Source organism: Miscanthus floridulus, chromosome 14, assembly GCF_019320115.1.
Source record: "Miscanthus floridulus cultivar M001 chromosome 14, ASM1932011v1, whole genome shotgun sequence".
NCBI lineage: Eukaryota > Viridiplantae > Streptophyta > Magnoliopsida > Poales > Poaceae > Miscanthus > Miscanthus floridulus.
In genome coordinates this window covers 21,889,708-21,917,634 of record NC_089593.1, presented here as the reverse complement: position 1 = coordinate 21,917,634, position 27,927 = coordinate 21,889,708, and the positions used below count along the sequence as shown (strand labels likewise).

The following is a 27,927-nucleotide window of genomic DNA, read 5'->3' as shown; positions in this document are numbered from 1 at the left end:
TGGGATAGAGCATACCACTATGGTGGGTGCTGCTATGTGGGATACACCTTGGGACCTAGAACTGGTTCTATGACCACGAGTACCGTGCCAAGCCCATTACCAAGCTTGCTAGCATCGGCAACCCGGAGGCCTGCTTCTACGCTAGGATACATGCCATCTTCATGGAAGACCGCAGCGCGCTCGTGCCATGGCTTGACATGCTTGAGCGCTCCACCATGGTAGGCCATGATGTTGCTACATTTGTTCTCTCCCTTCTGCTCCACATGTCTAATAGCGGTGCCGGCAACGATAACATTGCCTGATGGTGGTTTAGGAAGGTCAAAGGTGATTAAGCGGGCCCAACAGCGAATGTGACATGGAAGAACAAGATATGTACACGGTGCCTCCAACAGGCCATGTTCATGTTGTAGGACATGGCTGGGCGGTCGGCGCCTGGTGAGTCTAGTCCTCTACCTTCTCTGGCCATGTCAATGCATCACCAGGACGGACATCAGTGCGGAGGCAGAGGCTACGACATCCACACAGGATGGGTAGGTTGGGAAGAGTGGGCTATGTTCTGCTACAAGGAGTGTAGGATCCACAGTGAGTGTGATAGGTTCTTCAGATCAATGTGGTAGATTCTGTGTAGATCAATGTTGATATGTATATATCTGGATGATGGGAATTTGTATGATAAACTCTTCATTGTCCTTAATACAATAATATGCAAGTATGATTCCTTTCTAAACTCGTTACAATTACCTTCCTTCTCATATAATGCAGTTCAAATTCCCTTGCACATATTTCCCATTTCTTAATACAAGTTATTCAAGTAATCTCCACTAATAAACACGAGTGGAGAAGGCAACAATCAAGGTCCATGACATCCATGGCTACCCACATGAGTCACGGGCGACAGAGTAGGGAAGACGACATGGACCATTTGGTTTCCTACACTTTGCGATCTAATACTAACACTAAATCACCGTATGAAACGGTGACGGGAGCTACAATAATGACAATTTGCAAACACATCAAACCAGTTTGCAAATAAACCAAGGCAAATACTTCCACCCCAGCACCATCTCAGTGAGGTGCTTTATCTCACATCTGTGTACCCAAGGCAAATACTATGACACTTCAAAAAATGGAGTAACAAGCATCATAGCCATTTAGTTATTAATTGTTTTTAAGGCAAAAACTATATATAAACAACACAGTAATAATCATCACAACAATTTCATTGATAACTTTAGTTGCATTCCACAGATGTACAATAACAAAGACCTATCGAAGACTTCTGGGTGTATAATAACAAAGACCTATCGAGTATAGGTACATCCCATAGTCAAGTTGGAGACAGGCAGTGCAAGCTAAGGATGAGGTAGCACCTCATAAAACTTCCACCAACATCACAGTGAGGTGCTTTACCTTCCCTGCTGCTGCACCTCTCATGGTCACGAGCGCAAGAGAGATACATGCAATAAGAGGAGCATCTCAGTGAAGTGCTTTACCTTCCTTGCTACACCTCTCATGGCCACGAGCGCGAGTGAGATAGAGGCATTGAAGAAGAGGAGGTGGCTAGGTAGGGATAGAAGCACCACCGTCATCGCTACTACTCCAGAGGAAGGAGGATCGCCAGGGCACTGGATGGTGAATCGGCACAAGAAATGCACTGGGCAAACTAGGGATACTAAAGTGATTGAGTACCCCTTGGCTTGCCCAAATAAGCGATCCCCCTTAATCGCACAACTTTCACTTGCACCTAGATCGAGTAGCCCCTGCTATGCCTAGATGCCGGTAGTACCTAATCTTGAAGGCCTTCCCCCAATGCGGCTGCTGCCGCCGGAGGAGTCAGAGAAGGAGCACCATGGCGATGAACAAAATATAGCTAGGTGGCTCAAGAGCTTTCTCTATATCTATCTGTACCAAGAAGCGCATCTAGCCCAGCTTAAATAGGCCAACCTTGAAGATGGAGAAGCAGAGAGGAGCAATTAATATAAGCATCAGGCAAGATGAGGCATACTCCATAGGAAAGTAAGGGTGATGCAACTGTGTTGTGGGTAGTTGGGAAATGGGGAAATAACTCATGCTAAAATTACTTCTGCCGGTACACCAAACGATCGTGTAGGGCCAATGGCCATAACGCCTATCTCAGTCGGCTCGGCATTCCAAACGATGGTGGAATTCAACCCCACTACCACCGCTGCATTGATGGTTTTCAACTGCCGGTTTCCTTCCTCACGAGGCCTCCCTATCGGTCCAACCGATTGTGGAAGTATCACACCGACGCTTTTATCACTACGGCAGCGGAAGTGGCGATAGTGATAAGTTAATCTGTAGTAGTGAAAAGCCAAGCCGACTAGGATACACATTTTGCCCGCCGGCCCTAAAGTAACATTTGGTCGACCGGCAGTAAATTCAGCGTGAATGTTGAATTGCCTCAACTTCCAAGGCCATTAAATCACCATTACTTCCGCCGCCTAAAGCCTAAGAGCCACGTACCCACTGTTGTACATATACTTCAAGCCTGGTGCCCTCTGAAACCATCTCTCTTCTTCATCCATCATCCCCTTCTCTTCCAATCTACAAAGAAAATGTCAGACATCCCCATCAAGTTTCCAAGTAGCCCGTCATCTAGCGAGGATGAATTGCCTTCCCACCACTCCTTCGAGGAGAATGTCTCCTCCGCCGATGGGATGTCTGATTATAGTCTTCCATAGAGCTCCGAGAAGGAGGACCCAAAGGAGGAGGACGAGGATGACTCTGACTTCGCCTCGCCTCCTCCCAAGAGAGCGAGGCAAGGATCATATATTTAGACTAAAGTAGTTTATAGTTAGTATAAGTAGTTTTAATAGTTTAGGTCAGTTATTATGCTTTCGGACGAGTACAATTATATACTCGTCCAAATTGTATCTATATGTTAGATATATATAATCAATCAATGAAAAAAATTCTATTCATGCAGATTTGACTCTTCAATGCCACCTTTTTTTATATGAAATGCAAAGCAAGTTCTTTCCAATACTACTTCCCAAATGCTAGTGCATGGATTTTATCTCTCGATGAATGTTTTTTAATTTTTCTATATATTTGTGAATAAAAAGGGAAAAAACTATCATGTACGGTTGCGGTTGTTTCTAGGAGAATCTAAAAGCAGTTTAACTGCTGACAATCACCGTATTATAGCGTTGGATTAGCATAGCAATGGTCGGCTTAATACGGACACTGTTTAACTTGTCCCGTGCCATTCGTTCTCGCTGCCGATCAATCTGGACCGTCCGTTTGGCAACAAATCTAGAAGCACTCAGCTCATTCTCAACTCCCCTCAGGTCCTGTTGGCACCTTGGCGGTGGTTCGACCAACTAAAAAACCCCAATACAAAACTATTAGTTCTCCTCACCCATTGTTGCTTCATCTTCATTCTCCCCACCCGTTGCTTCATCTTCATTTTGACCCGTCACCTATACTTGCTCTGCTTCGATCACCTTGCATTGTCGTCGTGGACAACGCCACATGAAGGTTAGATGGATTCAGTCACCCCCCTATTTGCATTTGGTTTCAATTGGTTTTGGGTTCGGTATCAGTTTTGTTCATATTAGGAATTTCTTCATTGCAACAGATGTCTTACTTTAGAAAAAAGCCATTTCAATGCGAGCACCCTTGCGTTTGGCAGCTAGGGGTGGCACCAGGACCCCAGATGATGTTGTTTGATACTTAAGGATGGAACCTTCACCCAGACTGACTATTGATTGTTGAAGCCACTGTTCGTCACCTTCTTGGACCACAAAATTTGACAAGAGTTGTTCAAGACCCTATTTGCAGAGAGGTTTTTGTGCTTTGCAGGACTAGATAGGAAGTAGACATACTTTATAGATACAATATGTCCGTGGATGGAGATGATGTCATCTTCGCTATGGTTCACTACCTATGGCTTTCGGGACCGCATCAACCAATTGAGTACCTTAGCAACTGCCTACCCATCCAACATTAAGTCTTAGAATTTGTGAAACTTTTATGTTAATGAAGTTTATATGTACTAATGAAACCTCTAGATTAGTATGTATGAGTACTGCTTAATCATTGAACTATTACTTTGGTTGAACTGTTAATTGAATCAGTTGGTCTTGATTATGGTCCACGTGTACACCTCTATGTAAGCACAGAGGATCCAAAATGGGCCTTTTTCTATAGGTGGATAGTACCCTGAACCAGCGGTGACACAACATTTCATCTTGGCGGGAGTGTGAGGATTTTGAATGATGTTTTGGCACCTTGGCAGGAGGCAAAAGCATAGACAAAAGACCTAGGCCAACCTCTTTCACTCAGAGTGTGCAACACTTTGAACCCTGACTGCTCCATGGTTGCATCTAGCTCCAACTCCTCCTAGTGGCCAGCACCATCCTAGGGTGTTGTCGCGTGAAGAACACCGGCTTCTAGCGGAGGAGGCTACAATGGGAGGGGGCCGCCCATCCTGTGATGTGTCGAGAACCACCCCTACGTATAACAGCCACCACTTTTGTGTCGCTGCGGCTTAAAGAAGCCTTGGTGGATTTCGTGGAGGGATGGAAACCTGGGACGTCGATACCACAGATGTTGTAGGGCAAATAATGTAACTTGATTTCTTTCTTGTTCATTCTATTTTCGCAATACAAATGCTAAAATCCTACTATACTTATGGTAATTTGTTTTTTTCGTAGCTTGACTTAGATTGTGGGTTCTTTAATTGGCACAATCCCTAATATGGAAAATTTCTGAGGACTTTGATTTTAGATTTACATAACAAGATTTAGGAGCTAAAGGCGGAGGCCAATGTTACAACAAATGAAGAACATCTGTAGGAGGTAGAGATTATGCCACAGATTGAAGAATGGCCAGGGTTCCAATGAAGATGATGGAAGATTTCATACCTTTGAGAAAGAAATGTGCCTCTTGTTCTTTTTTCACCTATTTTGTACTTACCTTAGTTCTTGGCATGTTCATTGGCAAGTTGCTTAGTTAACCATAGTAGATTCAAGTATCAATTTATGATGTATCAGACTAAAATGTATCACTTTTGTACAACTATTGTTAAACTAAATGCAAGGTGATTGTCCAGGTGTTCAATTTATTGAAATGTAAATGTTAGTACATCCTAGTATCAATTGATGTGTTGGGCTAAAATCTATCACTATTGTACAACTATTGTTGAACTAAATGCAAGGTGATTAACCAGGTGTTCAATTTATTGAACTATAAATGGTAGTAGATCCAAGTATCAATTGATATGTTGGAGGCATCCTACTTCCCTAGACACTAGGCTCTGGTGCAGGGGCAACCAATTTATTGAAATGTATATACACTCCTATGGTCCTACCACACCTTCCTCCCATCCATTCCCCACTTTGCTCTCTTGCTCTGCTTCACCCTGCTAGCGTCAGACAAAAGGTAGCCTGTCGCGTGCTCACTGCTCCTTCACCTCTAACCTCACTGGCGCACAAATATTTAGCGCGTTGTCCCTGCTTCTCTGCTCCATCTGGATCTAAGGTAACTGCACTTGATCTGCTCCTTCACTGGATTCTATATTCCTTTGTATTGCTCTCTCGTGCTCTCTGCTCCTTCACCTCAAACCTAAGTATAGTAATTTGTGTTGGATCTGCAGATGAAAATGTATTTTCTCGTTCTAGAGTTTGTGGCCTTGTATATCCGTGGAGTGCAGCTTATGAGCCTTATTGTCCTTAGTATTGGTTCACCAAATCAGTGCTCTATGAACAAAGTCAATGAGCTAAATGAAAGCGTACCAATGGATGTGGACAGGATTGTACTGGTCAAGGCTAGGGACGACATGGAGGTCGACAATGATCTGTAGGATATTATGGAGATTCACAATGATCCCATGGAGGTCGACTAGGATCTGCATGGAGAATGATTAATTATGCAACCAATGATGTACATATGAAGGCCTTTTCACTTTTGCATAGTGTCGGCCTAATAAGTATCAGCCTTTTAGCTTTCTACATGCTTGTTAGCTTGGTAGTGTCCACCTTCTTATTCGGTATGAATGTATGGAACTCAAGTTGGATTCCTTTCAATCCAAGAGTACTGGCATTGTGCTTTCCTTATGTTTTCTAAGTGTGTGTTTTGGCCTTCGCCTCAATGTAAATCTGTGTGCCTTATTATTCACCATCGAACTCAAGTTAGCTTCCTTTCAATCTGAGTACTGGAATTATGCTTTTCTTCATTTTCTAAGTGTGGGATTATGTGCCTTAGTGTACATCACTATATCATACGGAGGTCTTTGGGTGGTAATAGGACCTAGCCGTTGGTGATGGTACTGTGCATTCACCATCGCTTAGTTGCAAAATTTCCAATCCTGCGTTTGAACTCTCCCGCGTGGAACTGATGAAAGTTTGATTCTCGCGTGCCATAAAAGTTACGCAGAGAGCAAGCAACCTACTCCAACATCCCCCCTAACCCTCCCCCCGTAGCCCCACCCCACTACCGCCCTCCCTCCCCCCACACACATAGCTTGTCTTTTCCTCATTGCTGTTGTTCATCATCGCTGCTCCTACTCATCCGCACTGCTCAGCCCTTGCTCCGCGCTAGTGCACATCACCAGATTGCCCACATAGATCCACCGGTGAATGAGCTGCTGCTATCACCAGCATTGCCACTCATGCTCACCACCGCTAGATCTAAAGGCAAGTGTAATAAGGCCTTGCATCGCCGTCCCTTCTCCTCGAAACTCATCTCCTTACTAATGTTTATTAATCTAATTTCATGGCAGGGTAGCCTCATCTCTTTAGCTAGTGGTGTCCTTCTAGATGAAGCAGGACCCCTACATGAGGAATGTAGTGGACAGCTTCTCAGATTATGTGGTTGCCGACATCTTTCGCTACCTCCCTGCTCGGTCCTTGTGCTGCTACAAGTGTGTCTGTCGCTCTTGGAGACGCGTCATCTTTGATTCCTATCAATGTAAGAAGGTTTCACTGACTATCGTCGGCTTCTTCTATGGCAGCTGGTGGAACAGCAATCGCCACTTCACCAGCATCACCAGTGAACGGCCCTCCTTGTCCTCCTTGCCCTTCCCCCTTAAAAAGTCCTAGTCTCAGATTGTTGCAGCGACCTCGTCCTTTGCTGGTGTGCTAGGCCTGATGGATTATGTTGCTATGTTGTCTATAATTTGGCGACCGACAAATGGCATGTACTATCATGTAGCATCCGTTCTATTGGTTAGACTCGCTTAGGTTTTGACCCAACATCCTCGCACTTCCATGTGATTGAATTTGTTGAGGTGAAGGGTGCATGCGGAGGTGTGGAGATCTACTCATCTGAATTGCAGCATGGATCTTTAAGGAATCTGAATGGGGCAAGGGTAGTATTGTTCTACGTTCAAAATCAAGAAGTGTTTTTCTTAATGGTTTTATGCACATGCTTGAGTACTCTATGATAGTTGCTATGGATATGAAGAGAAAGACATGGAGGACAATTCGTAAACCAGGTGGTGCTGAAATGTCCATCCATCAAGCTCAGGGTCACCTGTGTGTGTGCTATGCTATTTTTCGCAATAGGTCTTGGCTTTTAGTGTGGGTACTTGAAGACTATGGTACAGATAACTAGAGTTTGAAGCATGTTGTGGACACGGATGAACTGTTTGGACGCATGAATATTAAAGTTGGTTCTAAGCTTTGTGATGAGGAGTATAGAGTGATTATAGTTCACCTAGAACCGAATTTCATTTTTCTTGTTGGGAATGATAGAACATTGATTGCATATGACATGGACTATAGAAAGGTTCATGTCATCCATGCTCGTGTCATCCGCTTTTGTATATCAAGAGGGTGTTTCCATATGAACAAACCTTACTATCTTCCTTATGTTCTCTTGTTCATGGAGTCATTAGTAGAGCAGTAAAGGTGCATTTTCTGTAATTCATCATCATGACAGTCTTTGTTTAGGTAGGTAGTTGTTTTCATTCTATGTATGTATAGGCCAATTTTAGCTTGTTAACTAAAGGAATGGTATGTTCAATATTATTAATTATGCTGCTTTGTTCAGGTTGTGGATCAGAGATGAATAAGAGGGGTTCCATGGTGCATTGGCTACCAATCCGAAGGATGCACTAATTATATTCATTTTACCTTGCAAGCATGAGTGCCACATAGAAGAAGCACAGCTATGTCATTTCATTATGTAAGTCTGTATATATCAGTACCTTTAGTATGCTTTATGTACTGCTTATGTTAGGACATTGAAGGGGGACCGTGACGCCTAAGAGGGGGTGAATTAAACAACTTAAAACTCTAACTCTAAACTAAGGCCTCTTCTTCTATTCCTAGCAAAACCTATGCAAAAGGTAAACTATCTAAATATGCAACTATGGTTTTGCTAGTGTGTTGCTATCTCTACTGCAAAAGGAGTTATGCAAACAATATAAATGCATAAGCTAAAGAGTAAAGTAGAGATATGCAAACTCCCGTCGATGACTCTAGTATTTTATCGAGGTATCGAGAAGCGCGCAAGCTTCCCCCTAGTCCTCATTGGAGCCCCTCGCAAGGAATCCCTCGCAAGGGCCAAGCTCCCGATCGGGTAACTCCGTGGTTAGCCCCTAGCCTTCCCCATGCGCAAGTGGGTCTTCGATGTGCCTTTTGGCAAGCCTCTCCTGGACCGCTCCCCACCGTCTTCACTATCAAGCTTTCGGCCACACCACAAACGCGGTTGGTGTGATCTCGCAAGACTTCAAGCCCCTCCAATGTACAACAATGGTGCGTGCAAGCATCGAGTGGTAAGAGGTGTGCAAACCTCACTAAACACTAGGCCTAAACCTGGAGCAAGCTCATAAGCGGTGGTCTAATCAACCTAAGCACTTCGCAAAAGCACCTACGCTAATCACCTAATGAATCACTAAGCACTATGCAAGTGGAGATCACTAAAATGGTGTATCAACACCCTTAATATGTTTCCTCAACTCTCCACATAACAAATGGCCGGTTGGGGGTCTATTTATAAGCCCCATTGAGAAAGTAGCCGTTGGGGGCGAAACCCAGCTTTCTGCTACTGACTGGACGCTAATCACGTCCTGACTGGATGTGTCCGGTCATCCCGACCATTGGAGCATGAACGTTGAATGGACTCTGCGCTGAGACCGGTCACTATTGATTAGATGTGTCTGGTCAAGCTGGTGCCGCTCTGGAACCTCTCTAGACTTGATTAGACGCTGTAGTTCCTACATCCGATCGTCTAGTGCCGCTGCGTCCGGTCACGCTAAAACCATTGCTATGACGATGAACACTACCATCGATGCGTCCAGTCATGTGTCTTCTTCAGTGTCCAGTCACCTGCTGATGCTTGCCGTAGTCTCAGACTACCGATCGGACACGTCTGGTCGATATAAGGGCTGCGTCCGGTCACCTCTGCCGAGCTCGTTTCTTCGCTATCTTGCATCCGGCTTGGTTTCCTCTTTGTGTCTTGGACTTTGCTTGATCTTGTATGCCTTCTATGTATCTTCCAATGTCTTTCTTGAGGTGTTGATCATCGGATCATCACGTCGCCTTCATCCAAGTCACGTCTTACACCCTATTGAACTATAAAACAATTACTTGCAAATTCACTAGTCCAATTTGGTTGTGTTGGTCATCAAACACCAAAATCCAAAGTAAATGGGCCTAGGGTCCATTTTCCTTACAATCTCCCCCTTTTTGGTGATTGATGACAACACAACCAAAGCAAGCAAATAATAAAAATTTGGAATTTAAAAACTATTTACGTGCTAGGATGCAATGCAAAGGGCAAGATTATATGATGCTAAAAGATACCATATGTAAACATCTTTGGAAACTTATCTTGCCCTTGCTAATGTCCCCATATGACATTATGGATTTAAGCCTCCCCCTAACTCCATAATCCACTATCCTCCCTTTCTTGGACCATTACCACTTGTAAATTATTACCACTACCACTTGTAAATTATTATGATCGGGCTTGCTTTTGGTCCTATAAATTTTCCCCCTTTGAAATCAAACACCGAAAAGGAAGACATTAGTAGCACAAGGGAGGGTCAAACTTTGTGATCCTTTGTGTGTGAAGTGGAATAGGTCACAAAATTTGACTCTCACATTACATAGACTAAGCTCCCCCTAAATATATGCATACAAATGATGGAGAATGTAGTTTATGCATAATTGGAAAGTTAATGATCAAGGGAGTTTAATCTATATAATGCATGGAGAAAGCATATAAATAACAAAGTGAAATCAACATGATGATATCGGTTTAGAAATACCACATGTGGAAACCAATTTGATTTATACCACTTGCAATAGGTGGTGGATATTTGAAGTATGATGCTTAACTTCGGGGACTCCATTTTCCTTACAATGAGACTACTACACACATGATAAGCTTGAAAAAGTGTTAATCTCAAAGCATCCAACTTGTAGAGTAACATCCCCCTAAATTTTTGCACATAAGTATGAATACTTGTAGGAGACATGGACATTGATTTTAGAATAAAAAATACCACTAGAAAGATGACATCACATGAATGTGAGAATCATTTTCGAGAGTGATATTTGGGAGAAATTATCTATAATTTGGACTTTGGCACATATTAGATTAACAATTGTAAAATAAGCTATGTGTCGTGCTCCTAAACAATTTAAACCATGTAGGTTTGCTCCAAGGGTTAAGAGTGAAACCGAGCAAGCCTACCATAAGATGTACCTAGTGTATGCAAGACAAAAGGTCAAACATGCAAATGTAAACCTAGGCATGAAAAGGAACTAGAAGCTAATTGAAATTACAAGAAATTAAATCTAGTTACCTAACATGGGGAGGGGAATTTGGTCCATAGTGTTCACTAACCCACTTAGCAATTGACATGATCCAAAATGATGCACCCCATGAAATGCACCCATACTTTGCCATGTCTCTGAATTTCTCGAAGTCCATTGGACTTCTCACTTCCCTTTCGGGATCTAAACCTTCTTGGTGCTCTTCATGTTGGAAATGATCTTCTTTGGCACCCAAATGCGTTTGGCTCCATTGTTGGCTTACTTGTTCACCTTGATGGCCATCTGATGAGGACATGGCATCTTCGGATACGAATAATGATTATAAAGTGCGCTTGTTCCTACATTTTGCATAGTGGCTTTGGTTATAATTCACTTGGTTCCACATGTACATGTCACTATTTGATTGTAGGTTCAAATGTGTTTCATAATGGAAGTTCATCAAAGTTGAACTTTCGGTTCGTCGGCAGCCCGACAGTGCCTCATTGGGAAGGCCATAACTCATCCATCCGGAGTGCGATCGAGGTCAATGAGCACTTGATGGAAAGCTTGTTTGATAAGCTTTCAAATAGATCTGGTTCCATCTCAATATCACGTCAACAAGGCCTCCAAATCATCAATATATTCTGTCGTTATTTCTGGCGGGAGCTACACTGTCGTCATGGGCTTGTTAGACATCCTTGGGACCCAGGCCCAAGTTGGAGCACGCCCCAAGAAGATGGAGAACACCTAAGAGATGGCCTTAGACGTCCTCCTCCTTGGCCACCACCTTAGGAGGCCAGCAAGGACGTCCAAGCCAAGCCAGAGGCCCAGTCCAATCCGAGTTCGAGTCTGCCTCGGCTATCAGGACCAGTCTGCAATAAAACGGACGTCCAGGACACATCTGAACTCCGTTTTTGATGATCCATATATGGATGGAAAGATAATTTGATAAGGAAGCCAATCCAAGTGGTTTCATGTCAAAAGCTCTTCGGAATCAATGGGAATCATCAAAACAAGTTAGCATCCAGAATCTGCCAGGGTGCTACGACACCTTCTTTTGGGCTGTTGGGCCTTGTAACGTGTTGGGACACCTTTAGGACGTGAAGAGGGGTCCTTAGACGTCCCTTAGGCTATATAATCAGTAGCCACCACCTACTTTAGGGTTTGGGTTTTGTTTTAGATCAATCTGTCATTGAACAGTCGCCGTTATCGGTTTGCAAGACCCCAACTTCGAGTGCTTAATCATTCATCTGCAATTGTCACTTTAATTGAGTTGCTTTTTATCTTGTTCTTGCTTGTGTTCTTCGATTCGCAGCAGGGATTAGCCTTCTTGGAGAGGTCAACCGGATTGTGACACGGTTGATAACCAGAGGAGACGTGGTGCTAAGGTTGCAGGGTTTGGGTCTTTGTGATCTGAAGCCGGATCGGTGTGTCGCTCTCCGAACAAATCATTGTTTATCTTGAACCTGACGGAAGATCGGGACCCCGTCCCCATTAAGTGGTAATCAGAGCTAAGGTATACTGTCAGGTTCATTTTTATTCCCTAGTTTGAGTGTTTCATATTCATCCCATAGTCCAGTGCCATACTTATTTTTCCTGTCCTAGAACCTTCCGCGCCATAGCCTTTGCATATTTCAGTTTCAGAGTTCGCTTTGTTGAGTTTGTGTCCTAGGTCAAAGTCTTGTTGCTGGTTTAGATTGTGTTCTTTTCTAGTTTGTGTTGATCCCTTCACCCGCCGCTATTCCGTATCACCATCGGTTTGCATCTTGTGTCCACTAAATCCCTGATTCGAGCAGCTTCCTTAAAACAGTCATAACTTTTGCATCCGAACTCGAAACGGGGAAAATTTTATATCTACGGAGAACGCCAGAAAATTTTAGATCTATTTCATCCCAGCATAGCTGGGTTCGCAAAAATTAGATTTGCGAAATTCGATTAGGAAAATTGAGTTTCTGGGCCCATAAGTTTTGGTATGCTTTTTAGAACACAGTCCTAATTTTCTATAGGCCACATCTTTTATTCAATTGAGCTCAAATTTTTTGTAGTTTATTCTTGTGTGCTCCTTGCTGAGAAAAAAATATCAAAAGAGCAAAAGCAAGAAAAAAAAAGATTGGACAAAAAAAATAAAAGAAAAAAATAGTAAAAGAGAATAGAAGATATCGAAAAGGAGCACATAAGAAACACTCAATAGCTCTATTGTTTGTGGTACCTTTTGCCTTGTTCATATCCGTTGCTACCTTTAATACTTGTTTCCTTTCATCCTTGTTTTCTCTCTTGTTTATCACAACTGGTGATAGGAACACGTATAGGCCAGCAACTAGGACAAGTGCTTTGGACATTTATTCAATATTGCTGTCTGTCACTGACTTGTGTGCCACATATATATATTTGTTTTTTTTTCGTGCCTCCCAAGCTCCACATATATACTTCAGATCAGTACAGAAAAAAGGTCCTTGCAATCTCGGTACCACTACCTCATAGGTATCACGAACCAGCCACCGGTTGTACCGCCCACTGCTTTGCGTTGGTAAGAACTTTGTAAGAGCTTGGTAAGACGTTTCCACTTGCTGTGAAAAGTGACACCACTACAACCACATAGTCATTTGGTAGGGATAACTTTCACCGTTTGTTCCTTGTTTTTGTGTTTACAATGACAGGTTGTTCGTATCCACCGACTTATGATGGCATAGGTGCTGATGAGTACATGGAGTGGGAAATTGCCATCGATAACATATTTGCTACTCGCTTTATGTGTCCAAGGAGAAAGGTAAAAAATGCAGCTAGTGTTTTACGACATTTTGCTTTATCTTGGTGGGAGTCTTTAGATCCTTCTGATAAACCTCAAACTTGGAATGATATGAAAGATCTTATACGAGAAACCTTTGTTAACCCATCTCTTGTAATTAATTCAAATGATGAGGTGCATCAACTAGATCAATCTCTTGTTATTCCTCCTGCTATGCCTAACCTTTTGCAGGATAATATACAAAAGAGCGAGGATGACGTGATAGAAAATAAGATACTCACAGTCTCATATGACAATTCAGAACAATCAACTAATACTCCTACTAATCATGAGAGCAAAGGTAAAGCCCACGATGCTAAACTCACGAAAGGTGAGAGTTCTCTTGATGTGCTGAATTTTTCCACCAATCATGCTATGATAGAGCAAATTTTAGTGGAGCATTCGCTTGATTTACCTTTGTCACAAGATGATTTGCTTGATGTTTCTTATGACGAAGATGTCTTGCATGATGATATTTATGTTATACCCATGCAATCATTGAAGAATGATCACGCTATATGTGTGCTGAAAATGAGCACTTGTGCTAAAAATAGACTTGTTATTCATAATGCTAGTGAAGTTGATGAGCTAAAATTGTTGTCTTCTTTAAATACTTTGGGTTACATTGAATTTGATGTTCCGTATAATCTTAGTTCTTTAGAGGAAAAACTTTATGCATATGCTGATTTTCCATGGTTCTCTAGACATACATATCATTTTATTGGAAAATATAATTGTAAAGGAGAGTATATGGTGCATCGTGTCTATATTTGTTCAAATCTGAAATCTCCTTATATTGTGCAAAAGTATGATCAACCAAAGGATTGCAATTGCTATAATCTTGTCATGTCGAGTTTCCCTAGTTTTGTTATAAAGAAACATGTTAAATTTCAAGAAGGGGAGCAATGTTGGCTACTACCAACAATGTTTTCTTCATCTAATCCCAAACCGAGGACGGTTTGTTGTCAAGAAAGGGAGGATGATGAGGACATGGCATCTTCGGATACGAATAATGATTATAAGGTGCACTTGTTCCTACATTTGCATAGTGGCTTTGGTTATAATTCACTTGGTTCCACATGTACATGTCACTATTTGATTGTAGGTTCAAATGTGTTTCATAATGGAAGTTCATCAAAGTTGAACTTTCGGTTCGTCGGCAGCCCGACAGTGCCTCATTGGGAAGGCCATAACTCATCCATCCGGAGTGCGATCGAGGTCAATGAGCACTTGATGGAAAGCTTGTTTGATAAGCTTTCAAATAGATCTGGTTCCATCTCAATATCACGTCAACAAGGCCTCCAAATCATCAATATATTCTGTCGTTATTTCTGGCGGGAGCTACACTGTCGTCATGAGCTTGTTAGACATCCTTGGGACCCAGGCCCAAGTTGGAGCACGCCCCAAGAAGATGGAGAACACCTAAGAGATGGCCTTAGACGTCCTCCTCCTTGGCCACCACCTTAGGAGGCCAGCAAGGACGTCCAAGCCAAGCCAGAGGCCCAGTCCAATCCGAGTTCGAGTCTGCCTCGGCCATCAGGACCAGTCTGCAATAAAACGGACGTCCAGGACACATCTGAACTCCGTTTTTGATGATCCATATATGGATGGAAAGATAATTTGATAAGGAAGCCAACCCAAGTGGTTTCACATCAAAAGCTCTTCGGAATCAATGGGAATCGTCAAAACAAGTTAGCATCCAGAATCTGCCAGGGTGCTACGACACCTTCTTTTGGGCTGTTGGGCCTTGTAACGTGTTGGGACACCTTTAGGACGTGAAGAGGGGTCCTTAGACGTCCCTTAGGCTATATAATCAGTAGCCACCACCTACTTTAGGGTTTGGGTTTTGTTTTAGATCAATCTGTCATTGAACAGTCGCCGTTATCGGTTTGCAAGACCCCAACTTCGAGTGCTTAATCATTCATCTGCAATTGTCACTTTAATTGAGTTGCTTTTTATCTTGTTCTTGCTTGTGTTCTTCGATTCGCAGCAGGGATTAGCCTTCTTGGCGAGGTCAACCGGATTGTGACACGGTTGATAACCAGAGGAGACGTGGTGCTAAGGTTGCAGGGTTTGGGTCTTTGTGATCTGAAGCCGGATCGGTGTGTCGCTCTCCAAACAAATCGTTGTTTATCTTGAACCTGATGGAAGATCGGGACCCCGTCCCCATTCAGATGTGTCCTGGACGTCCGTTTTATTGCAGACTGGTCCTGATGGCCGAGGCAGACTCGAACTCGGATTGGACTGGGCCTCTGGCTTGGCTTGGACGTCCTTGCTGGCCTCCTAAGGTGGTGGCCAAGGAGGAGGACGTCTAAGGCCATCTCTTAGGTGTTCTCCATCTTCTTGGGGCGTGCTCCAACTTGGGCCTGGGTCCCAAGGATGTCTAACAAGCCCATGACGACAGTGTAGCTCCCGCCAGAAATAACGACAGAATATATTGATGATTTGGAGGCCTTGTTGACGTGATATTGAGATGGAACTCCGTTTTTGATGATGAGGACATGGCATCTTCGGATACGAATAATGATTATAAGGTGCGCTTGTTCCTACATTTGCATAGTGGCTTTGGTTATAATTCACTTGGTTCCACATGTACATGTCACTATTTGATTGTAGGTTCAAATGTGTTTCATAATGGAAGTTCATCAAAGTTGAACTTTCGGTTCGTCGGCAGCCCGACAGTGCCTCATTGGGAAGGCCATAACTCATCCATCCGGAGTGCGATCGAGGTCAATGAGCACTTGATGGAAAGCTTGTTTGATAAGCTTTCAAATAGATCTGGTTCCATCTCAATATCACGTCAACAAGGTCTCCAAATCATCAATATATTCTGTCGTTATTTCTGGCGGGAGCTACACTGTCGTCATGGGCTTGTTAGACATCCTTGGGACCCAGGCCCAAGTTGGAGCACGCCCCAAGAAGATGGAGAACACCTAAGAGATGGCCTTAGACGTCCTCCTCCTTGGCCACCACCTTAGGAGGCCAGCAAGGACGTCCAAGCCAAGCCAGAGGCCCAGTCCAATCCGAGTTCGAGTCTGCCTCGGCCATCAGGACCAGTCTGCAATAAAATGGACGTCCAGGACACATCTGAACTCCATTTTTGATGATCCATATATGGATGGAAAGATAATTTGATAAGGAAGCCAACCCAAGTGGTTTCACATCAAAAGCTCTTCGGAATCAATGGGAATCGTCAAAACAAGTTAGCATCCAGAATCTGCCAGGGTGCTACGACACCTTCTTTTGGGCTGTTGGGCCTTGTAACGTGTTGGGACACCTTTAGGACGTGAAGAGGGGTCCTTAGACGTCCCTTAGGCTATATAATCAGTAGCCACCACCTACTTTAGGGTTTGGGTTTTGTTTTAGATCAATCTGTCATTGAACAGTCGCCGTTATCGGTTTGCAAGACCCCAACTTCGAGTGCTTAATCATTCATCTGCAATTGTCACTTTAATTGAGTTGCTTTTTATCTTGTTCTTGCTTGTGTTCTTCGATTCGCAGCAGGGATTAGCCTTCTTGGCGAGGTCAACCGGATTGTGACACGGTTGATAACCAGAGGAGACGTGGTGCTAAGGTTGCAGGGTTTGGGTCTTTGTGATCTGAAGCCGGATCGGTGTGTCGCTCTCCGAACAAATCGTTGTTTATCTTGAACCTGACGGAAGATCGGGACCCCATCCCCATTACCATCACCTTGTCATTCTTCTTATTCTTCAAGAGATAAGGTGTGGAGGCCTTCTTGTCCACCTTGTTGGTGTAGGTGTTGGAGAGCTTGCTTGTTTGTTTTTTATTTTTCTCTTTCTTCTAAGCTCCTCCCCCATTCTTCATCTTGCACTCATAGGACTTGTGGCCTTCCTTGTGGCATACGTAGCAAACCATGGTTTTTCCTTCATCAAGCTTCTTCACTCCCTTGACGGTGTTATCTTGATGAAGTCGGGCTTGTTCCATCTTGCCTTTCACTTGAGTCAAGTCCTTGGTGAGGTGAGCCACTTCTTGCTTGAGTTGCTCATTATCCATTGCAACCTCTCGTGTGCGTGTATCTACAACAACTTTCTCAACACAAACTTGGTTGCACAAGGGTGAGTCTAAACATAAATCATTGCAAGAAGTAGAGGCATCCTTTTTAGGCATGTTAAAGATAGAACTTTTCTTTTTAGGTGCCTCGGTGGGGGTAGTACCGATGGCTTCAAGATTAGCAACTTCATTAGCTAGCTCATCACAATGTTTGCACATAGAATCCATTTTAGCAAGCAAATTTTATAAGCATCTTGTGAGTTAGCTAACTTTTTCTTTAATTTTTCATTTTTCTTTACAAGTTGCTCATCATTGATTGTGCAATTATTTGTGTTTGCACTAGTCTCAAGTTGCTCAATTTTAGTAGATAGCTCCATATTAAGATTGGCAAAAGTTTCATATTGTTCAAGCAAAGTAGCATAAGGTTGTTGTGAGCTATCTAGTTTTTCTTTTAATTTTTCAAGTTTCTTTTGTTGACTAGTGCAAACTTTAGCAAAGTTAAGATTTTGTTGCACAATTTCATCATAAGAAGGTAGCTCATCATCACTATCACTATCTTTGCCACTATCACTAGGGATAGGCTTTTTGTTACCTCATGCCATAAGGCACACATGTGAGGTGCTTGATGATGAGTGCTTGTGCCCGTGTCTCTTGTGGTGGTCTTCTTATTCACTTGAAGAATCATCCCATGACCTTATTGATGTGAGGGCTTTGTCCTTGCACGCCTTCTTCTTTGTCTTGGGTGTGGGCTTGTTTGGACAAACTTCCACAAAGTGCCCCAACTCGCCGTATCCATAGCATCCTTTCTTTCTTTGCTCATTTCTCTGATTGGTGAAGATGAAATCTTGGATTTGGATGGGCACACCCTTGACATTGAGCCTTTGGATCATCTTCTCCACCTTGTTAATAAGTTTGATTGATTCTTCATCAAGGTCGGAGGTGGAGGAGGAAGATTGATCATCATCACTTGAATCTTCTTCTTCATCATCATCATCATCATCATCATCATCATCATAATCATCATCATCTTCATCTTCACTTGAGGAGCTTGAGCTTGAGCTTGTCTCAACTTGCTTGCCCTTCATCTTCTTTTTCTCACTACATGCGAGAGCTTTGCCTTTGCTTGATGACAAGGCTTCTTTTTGACCCATCTTCCGTGACATTTCAAATGCCACTATCTTGCCAATGGTTATGGTCAGGGTCATGTTGCTCAAGTCCTCCATGTTGTGAAGGATGGTGATGATGCTTGCATATTTCTTTTGTGGTAGCACGGAGATGATCTTCCTCATGATGTCCGCATCATCTAGCTTCATTAATCCTATTGAATAGAGCTCATTGATAGTTAGATTCAAATGAGAATACATATCATGAACAAGCTCATCATAATTCATTTTAAAGGAATCATAATTTTATTTAGCTAGACAATATTTTTGCTCACGGACATTAGTTGTGCTGTCATGGAGCTCTTGGAGTTTTAACCAAATTTCATGTGCCGTATTTAAAGTGAACACTTGGTTAAACATATCCATGCTAAAAGATTCAAACAAGCAATTTTTAGCTCTAGCATTGAAATGAATTTCTTTTTCTTCACTCTTTATGGGTTTATTGGGATTCTTAATGGGTTTCATCCCATCATGAGTGACTCTTCAAACACCCAAATCTACCGCCTCAAGGTGACAAGCCATTCTAGCTTTATAGTAGGGGAAGTTAGTGCCTGTCAAAGTACGGAAGGCCTAGAGGTATCCATCCCAACCACTCTAAATAGCTGTAGGCTCAACGGTGGTGAAGCCAAAGGTCCAAATTAAGCCAACCTAGCTCTGATACCACTTGAAGGGGGGACCGTGACGCCTAAGAGGGGGGGGGTGAATTAGGCAACTTAAAACTCTAACTCTAAACTAAGGCCTCTTCTTCTATTCTTAGCAAAACCTATGCAAACGATAAACTATCTAAATGTGCAACTACAGTTTTGCTAGTGTGTTGCTATCTCTACCACAAAAAGGAGTTATGCAAACAATATAAATGCGGAAGCTAAAGAGTAAGGTAGAGATATGCAAACTCTCGTTGATGACTCTGGTATTTTTACTTAGGTATCGAGAAGCGTGCAAGCTTCCCCCCTAGTCCTCGTTGGAGCCCCTCGCAAGGAATCCCTTGCAAGGGCCAAGCTTCCAGTCGGGTAACTCCGTGGATAGCCCCGAGCCTTCCCCACGCACAAGTGGGTCTCTGGTGTGCCTTCCGACAAGCCTCTCTTGGACCGCTCCTCGCCATCTTCACTATCAAGCTTTTGGCCGAACCTCCACGGGACTTGTTCCCTTTGATACATGGTGGCGGCCACACCACAAACACGGTTGGTGTGATCTTGCAAGACTACAAGCTCTTCGATGGACAACAATGGTGCGCGCAAGCACCGAGTGGTAAGAGGTGTGCAAACCTCACTAAACACTAGGCCTAAACCTAGAGCAAGTGCATAAGCAGTGGTCTAATCAACCTAAGCACTTCGCAAAGCACCTACGCTAATCACCTAATGAATCACTAAGGCAAGTGGAGATCACTAAAATGGTGTATCAACACCCTTGGTATATTTCCTCAACTCCCCACATAACAAATGGCCGGTTGGGGGTCTATTTATAAGCACCACTGAGAAAGTAGCCGTTGGGGGTGAAACCTAGCTTTCTGCTACTAACCGGACGCTGATCACGTCCTAACCAGACACGTCTGGTTGTCCCGATCGTTGGAGCGCGAGCGTTGATCGAACTCTACGCTGAGTCTAGTCACTGTTGATCGGACGTGTCCGGTGACGCTGGCGCCGCTCTAGAACCTCTCTAGACTCGATCGGACGCGCGTTGATCAATATTTTAATTTAATTTTATGTACTCTATGATACAAAAACAATACTACGCATATAATCTTGTGATATAACAAATTCAACAAGTTTAGTGTTGAGATGCCAGGTGAGTTTTAACTTGCGTGGAAAACAATACTACTAGGACCTACTCTCTTTTTAATAAAAAATAGTTTTCAAATAAAAGATAACCTACTCTCTTTTTAATAAAAAACAGTTTTCAAATAAAAATAAAGAGTACTAGAATTTCTAATTAAATGTGAAAAAATTGCAACAACTTGATCAAAAGTTAAAAGATAAACTATAGATTTACGAAGTCACGAAAAGGGTTATAACAAGAGTTTATATATCCTAAGATTAGATTTCAACTAAATACATATCACACTAAAAAAATAAAAACTAGAAATTCTAACTAGATGTCCCCACTGGAGCCTGCATGTTAATCCTCACAAAACCGGATAGGAAAACAAAAGATAGACCCTAGAATTTCTCATAAAAATCATAACCATCTTACTATCAATTTGGTATAATAATGGCTATTGGATCTATTTTATTTTCTAAATAATTATCTACTTCTGCAACTGTCTAAAACAATATAAACTAACTCATTACTTAGACACATATGTCCTTAAGAAACATGATCTAAAGTAGGCCTAAATTTGCATTTAATTACCGATGTCCTTTTATTATAATCGATAATTTACATAACTCAATTTTTATCCCATTATTAGAAAAAATTAAATACCCCCTCAAATCTACATCTAAACTATCAATATCTCCTATTACAAAAAAATGTTTAGATAACGAATAGAGCATATATATATGGTTCTACGTTACCCCACTGTCTATCAATATTAATATAGTAAGATTTGATTAAAATAAATATACACGTCGTGCCAACATGCATGACCAATAAAATACATATGTTGTGTTTTATCACATAAATATTTTTATTAACAACTCATATACCAATGATACTAATAAATTATTTAAAATCATATTAATAACCATAACATATAATTTTATAGATTGTTACTTTAGATATATTTATATATTTTAACTAAAATGTTTGACATGTCTATATTGATAATATAATCATAACTGCATATATAATTTCTTGATAGGTAAATTCAATCACCTTGAGAAGTGTGGGAGACTACTAGTGGCTATATATTCCTGGCTCTTTAAAAATACTTTTAGAGTATAAAGTCGATCAGCATAAATTTTTAGTATTAAAATTCTCTTGAGTTTAGCACTGCTATCCTTATATGAGGTCTCGCTTCAAACCCTATGACTTTTCTTAAGCGATATGGTGCATATTTCAAATAATGGCTTATGTATTATAATATCTAAGAACGTACTCTAGGATCTAAAATCCTTATTTTAAAAAGTGCAAAAACGAGAGTTATTGAAAGATACAATAAGCTCAAGAGTTTCAACTTAAGTTGAGGAGAGAAAAAAATTGTAGCAGTTGATAAAAATAAAATTTGAAAAATCAAAATTTAGATTCATGACTTCATAAGATACATGATGCAACAAGAGCCACCACAATTAATCTTAAGGTTTCCAAGTAATTTCGTATTTAAAACATATAGAGGTACCATACAAAGGGAAAATATAAATATGGTTAAAAAATATATAGGTTAGTCCCTTGAAAAAATAGTAATTAATAAATTTATGATAAGTAGACGTGGACTACAGAGCATCTATTATGTCTATTATGTTAGAAAATAACAAAGAGAGAAAAAGCATCAAAATTTAATATAGTAATTCTTTATTAGTCAGATGTTCTTCCTACATTCTAAATTATAAGATATTTGAGTTTTCTAAATACATAGCTTTTCCTATATATTTAGATATACTATCTATTGAGTTTTGTAAATACATTGCTTCTTCCATACACTTAGATGTACTATTTACATACATAGTAAAAACAATATATTTAGAAAAAAGCCAAAACATCTTATAATTTCAAATGAAGGGATTATTAAACAGTACTAACATTCTAGCCCGTGCGAGAGCACGGGTTGATGGACTAGTTACAGTATAATTAGGTGCCAAGCTATTCAAAACCGGTCCCGTCCCTCCACAGCTGTAATATAAGGGGGTGTGTTTCATTCCACTGTTTTCAAGACGTGTCAGCATTGATAACGGTGAATGAAATAGACTCTTTCAGTGCACACTTTCATTTCACTATTTTATATGTTATTTGTAAACATTTAATTCTTGTAAGATGCTAAGATCAATTGTGTCATACGCACTATATATCTATTTTATATTTTTTTAAAGAACTAGCACACTAGAATATTATACTTTCACACAACATATTATATTATTATATATACACGTATCATCGATATGCAAAATGTTACACTTTTTTACACAACATATTATATTATATTGGTGCATTTTTTCTCATATTCATCGCCATGTAGTCTAGAGAGACAAAATAAACAAATGCAAAAAGAAAAAAAAAACAGAGAAATGGAGAAATATGAAGGGGAGCATGTGGGCCACGGAGATTTGATGGAACGGAGAAAAGGGAGCACAGGCGCAAGACGGAAAAAGGAAAGAGAGAGTTGACGCCTGACGCGGTCGCTTTTTGATGAGCGGGCGAATGCACGATGTCGCAGCTGGCCACAGGCCACAGGAGATCGCATGACAAAGGAACGGCTCAACGCAAGTTTCATGCGTTTTTCAAAACGTGGGAAACGACGCTGGCTAGTTTCATGGCTACGAAACTTCAATCCTCTCCCTTCCTTGATACATGCAGAATAGTACTTTTTCTGAAATGTCGCTTTATTTAATGTGTATGAAACTCCCGTAGCATCCTTGGAGCAAGTATAATAGCACGCGGTAAGCCGACTAAATGCTGAGGTGGAGGAGAGAGGAGAAGCGGGCTGTAAGCTTACAGCCGGCTGGGGCACAAGAACCAAGAAAGTCTGTGAGAGAGATAAGTGGGCCATATATTAACTGTAAAGAGCTAACTACTATATGAGTGGGCTGAGAGAAGGCTGCAAGGAACCTTACAGCTAGCAAGCCGGCTGTATTATTAGCCTTGCTCTTATTGAGACTGGTCTAATCGCATCCCTTTTCTGCTTAGGTCTTATTTAAATCCAGGGTGTAAAATTTTAGGGTGTCACATCGGATGTCATATGAGGTGTCGTATGGGATGTTCGGATACTAATAAAAAAACAAATTACAGAATCCGTCAGTAATCCACGAGACGAATTTATTAAGCCTAATTAATCCTGTCATTAGTATACGTGCTTACTGTAGCACTACACTATCAAATCATGGACTAATTAGGCTTAAAAATTTCGTCTTGCAAATTAGGCCCCGCTCGCGTGCCCTTGAACCCTGGCTTGATTCGCTTGTTTTTTTATCCTGGAACAGTGTTTTTCTCTCATAATATTTCATCCAAAACCAGTGTTTTTCATCCACTTTCCTCCAAGACCCCTTCAGCCGAACAAGGCCTAGTCGTAAACTGTGTAATTAGTTATTTTTTTAGTCTATATTTAATACTCTATATATGTGTCAAACATTCGATGGATATGAGTAAACTTTAGCGTGAGGAACTAAACAAGACCTTAATTGGATTACATTTACATTTGCATAACCAATGCTCCAACGAACACTCTGTTAATCAGACCATCGCCAAAAGTTCAAAACCATCCAATGGGGATTGGCAAGCGTAAATTAGTGCAGGCATTGGCGTACTCGTACAAAAAGATACAGGTAAAGCCCGGTAGCCACAGGCCCGCAGCTGCTACGAATCCTGAATCTGAAGGAATGAAACAGCCAACAGAAATGACGACACTGCACCCTGCTTCACTTATAGGACCGGCTGGCCGGAGAGCGTTGCATTGTATTGTACGTAAACGTAAAAGGCGGATTGCTGTGAGCGCAAAGCAAAGCATAGAACTCGACACATGGACAGAATCGCCTTGGCTTGGAGTTCCGCAGGTAGGTAAGGCATCTAGCTAGCGTTTAGGTATTCACGCCAAACATTTCCCCACTAGGGGGTGTTTAGTTCCCACCGAATCTAAACTTTGACACTATGTAAAAAGAAGATTTCCCGTCACATCAAACTTGTGGTACATGTATAGAGTACTAAATGTTGACGAAATTAAAAATTAATTGCACAGTTTGTCATACTTTGCGAGACGAACGTTTTGAGCCTAATTAGTCAACGATTGGACAATTATTACCAAATACAAACGAAACACTACAGTGCGCTACAAGGTTTGCTGGATTTGGTCTGAAGCTTCATGCTTCTCTTTAGTTTCTTTATAAAACAGTAATCGGTATAATTATTGCATGGCTTTTTCTAGATACATAGCCTAATGTTTCACTCGAGGCTCAATCTGGTCCATACACTTTTTTAAGTTGGAGGATTGGACATTTTATTTTTGCAAATAAGGACATAGTACTCTCTCCATCCATTTCAAATTATAAGATGTCTTGGATTTTCTAGATGCATAGGTTTTGCTGCACTTAGATATACACTATATCTGTATACATAGTAAAAGTAATGTATCTATTAAATTCAAAACGTCTTATAATTTAGGAACGTTGGGACCAATAAACACCAAACAAGTCTATTGTAATAGTATAATTATTGCTTTGGCATGCAAGTTGACAACAACTATGTGAGGCCCCAATGCTGCCCAAAAATGTTCTGCCGCTGTTGTTGAAGAAAAATGAGAAGCTATATTAAAATGGTAACAAATAACCGTGTTTTTTAATTTTCTCAACATTTAAGCAGCTAACTACCTAGAAGGAGTATGAGAAAATTGGCTGGATTCCTCTTATTTTATTTCCCCAGTGGAGATCCGATGTTTATAAACAATTTTTGGCAAGATTTGTTCACTGGTATAGAAACGTTTTTTGTTGACACTTGTTATTCTTTTCACTGGCGATTAATAAAATGTATAGACGCCAATAGAAATCAAAACATGGGTCCATGACTATGAACCACCGTTCTAAATACATATTTACTAGCAGTTTCCTTAAGCCTATCGCTAGTACAAATCATGTCTTTAATTTACACTTGCAGTTCTCTTAAGGATGCTGCCAGTAAAAATGGATCATGTTTATTTTCTATCCTATACATAAAGAATTTAAAAAAAATAGAGATACATAAATTCTTTATTTCAGATCGAAGAAAAAAAATCAAAACGCTGCTGTATTAAGCAACGGACACAAGCATGGTCACACCATGGGGTTTGGCGTGACTCAGCTGTTTCAGTGCTTCTAATTTTTTTATGGCGAACCATAGGATGTGGCGACGTGCGATGAGCAACTAAAACACCATAGCATTAGAATCGAAGGAGAGGCATCGCCACATCGGAATTCAGGAGGCTTTGACCTTGGATAGAAAGTTCCTGTGGTAGCGTCGACCGACGAGGCTGACATCGAATTTACCTTCATTGTAACGCACCGGTCTCGCTCAAAGGTTTAATTTTCTAACCATTATATTTAGTACTACTTTTTGTTATGTGTGTGCTAATTTATGAGAAAAAGCATACTTTATTTAATAGTACTAGAATAGTAGATATCACAGGCCTGTTCGGGAGGCCGTAAACGATCGTGGATTATTTACTGCTGGATGATTTGGTGTGAGAGAAAAACACTGTTTCCGACTGGAAATTTCACGATTGTTTACGAGCAAGCGAACAGGCTAGAATATGCAGCTTCTCCTAGTAATGTGGGGTTCTCCTAGTATCAATGTTTTCCTAAATGCTAAACGGTAAACAGTTGGTCACCTACTGTTTAGCCATTATTCGAGCTAAACAGTCCATTAAACGGGCTAAATGACCCATTAAACAGGTTAAACGAATGATTAAACAGAAACAGCGTACCCCCGTGTAGCAGTTTACACGGTGTTTAAACGGGCAAAACGACCGTTTTGGCGAACAGTGCCTAGTATTTAGCATTCAACATTTAGTATGAGCTGCCTGACCAAATGCCTCCTAGAGATGATTCCCATGTGCTAGGACTGATGGATAGTGTTCTTATTACTACTTAGTTATATCTATCATGATTTATATATACGAAATATACTATCATGATTTATATATACGAAATATAATTTCGCAAAGGCCTAATTTTCCAACGGTACATCAATTCACATGTGAGACTAGATTCTATTTTCCAGTTGTCAAATTGAGTAGTGGTTGCCGGCCTTCCCTTTCTTTGGCCGTCACGTGACAGACTGACATACACGCGCACCATCAAGCCAGGATTAATTATTGACGACATCGAAACAAACACCCGGTTTTGTCGGAGGCCACACCAAGCATGACAACCCCTTCATGCTTGGACATCACCACCGATAATCCCACATATAACCAGGAACACAGCACACTCTTGCATTGCATCGAGACGAGGTCTCTCATCGATCATGGCGGCCTCCTCCTTCCACCGCGCTCTCGGCGGTGGGCAAGCCGCGCGTACAGAGCTAGTACTGCTAGTCCTATCTTCCGTGGTCGCCGCCTTGGCGTCCTCCGCCTCGGCCATCGATGAACGCAACCTCACCGCCGGGTTCGTCCAGGTGGAGCTCACGGAGAGCAACTTCAAGGTGCAGAGGCCCTACGACGTGCCGGAGAACCAGCGCTACAGCTACGACAACGTCACCGGCGTGCGCACCTTCTTGGTCTACGCCGGCCACAAGCCCTTCAACACCGTCACCGGCACCAATCCCCGCACCGAAGTCCGCCTCGCCGTAGGCACCCACCCATGCAACCATGAGTTCACTATTCCTTCTCCAATTTCCATGACGCATATATAGATATTAAGATATATAAGTGTGTTTTTGCTCGCAGGGCCATGACTACTCATCGGGGGGTGTGGCAGTTCGAGGGCTACGGGTACGTGCCGACGGGGACCTCTGGCGCGTCGGTGATGCAGATCCACAACGAGCATGGCGCCGCGCACGCCACGGTGCTGATGCTGCATGTCTACAACGGCACGCTGCGGTACTACAGCGGCGAGGCCGTGGAGGACCGCATCTACGACCGCTGGTTCCGCCTCAACGTGGTGCACGACGTCGGCGCGTCCACGGTCGCCGTCTACGTCGACGGCCGCCGCAAGTTTGGCGCCAGCGTCATCCCCAGTAAATCTTACTACTTCAAGTTCCGGGTGTACATGCAGCATCACGACGTGTCGCCGCTCATGGAGTCGCGCTGGAGGAACATCACCGTATACACGAAGAGCACGACGAGCAGCGCCACGACGTGTCGCCGCTCATGGAGTTCGCGCTGGCTACTAGCTAGCCTTCTACTAGTCATTACTCTAGCTATATCCATTTGAGATTTTGAGTTAAAATTTAAAACGGTTTCAAACAATACAGTGCCTATCGAGCTATAGACAGCTAGTGTAGGAGCACTCGCTAGGCTATTTGATCGCTCAAAAAACTCATAATAAAAAATAAATTTTTTTTGTTGTTGTTGAGGAGATTATATTTTTGTGCCATGAGTGTCACTATTCTACGGCTGTAGCTATCAGAGCAGCAGGGCAGCCTTCTATTAGCTTGCTGCTGGAACTGGAATCAGGAACAG

The 27,927-nt window shown here is 42.0% G+C and overlaps 1 pseudogene; it reads left to right on the top strand.

Moving 5' to 3' along the window:
- Nucleotides 1-355: 355 nt before the first annotated feature.
- LOC136503175 (citrate-binding protein-like) lies at nucleotides 356-27,679 on the top strand (annotated as a pseudogene).
- The last annotated feature ends 248 nt before the right edge of the window (nucleotides 27,680-27,927 follow it).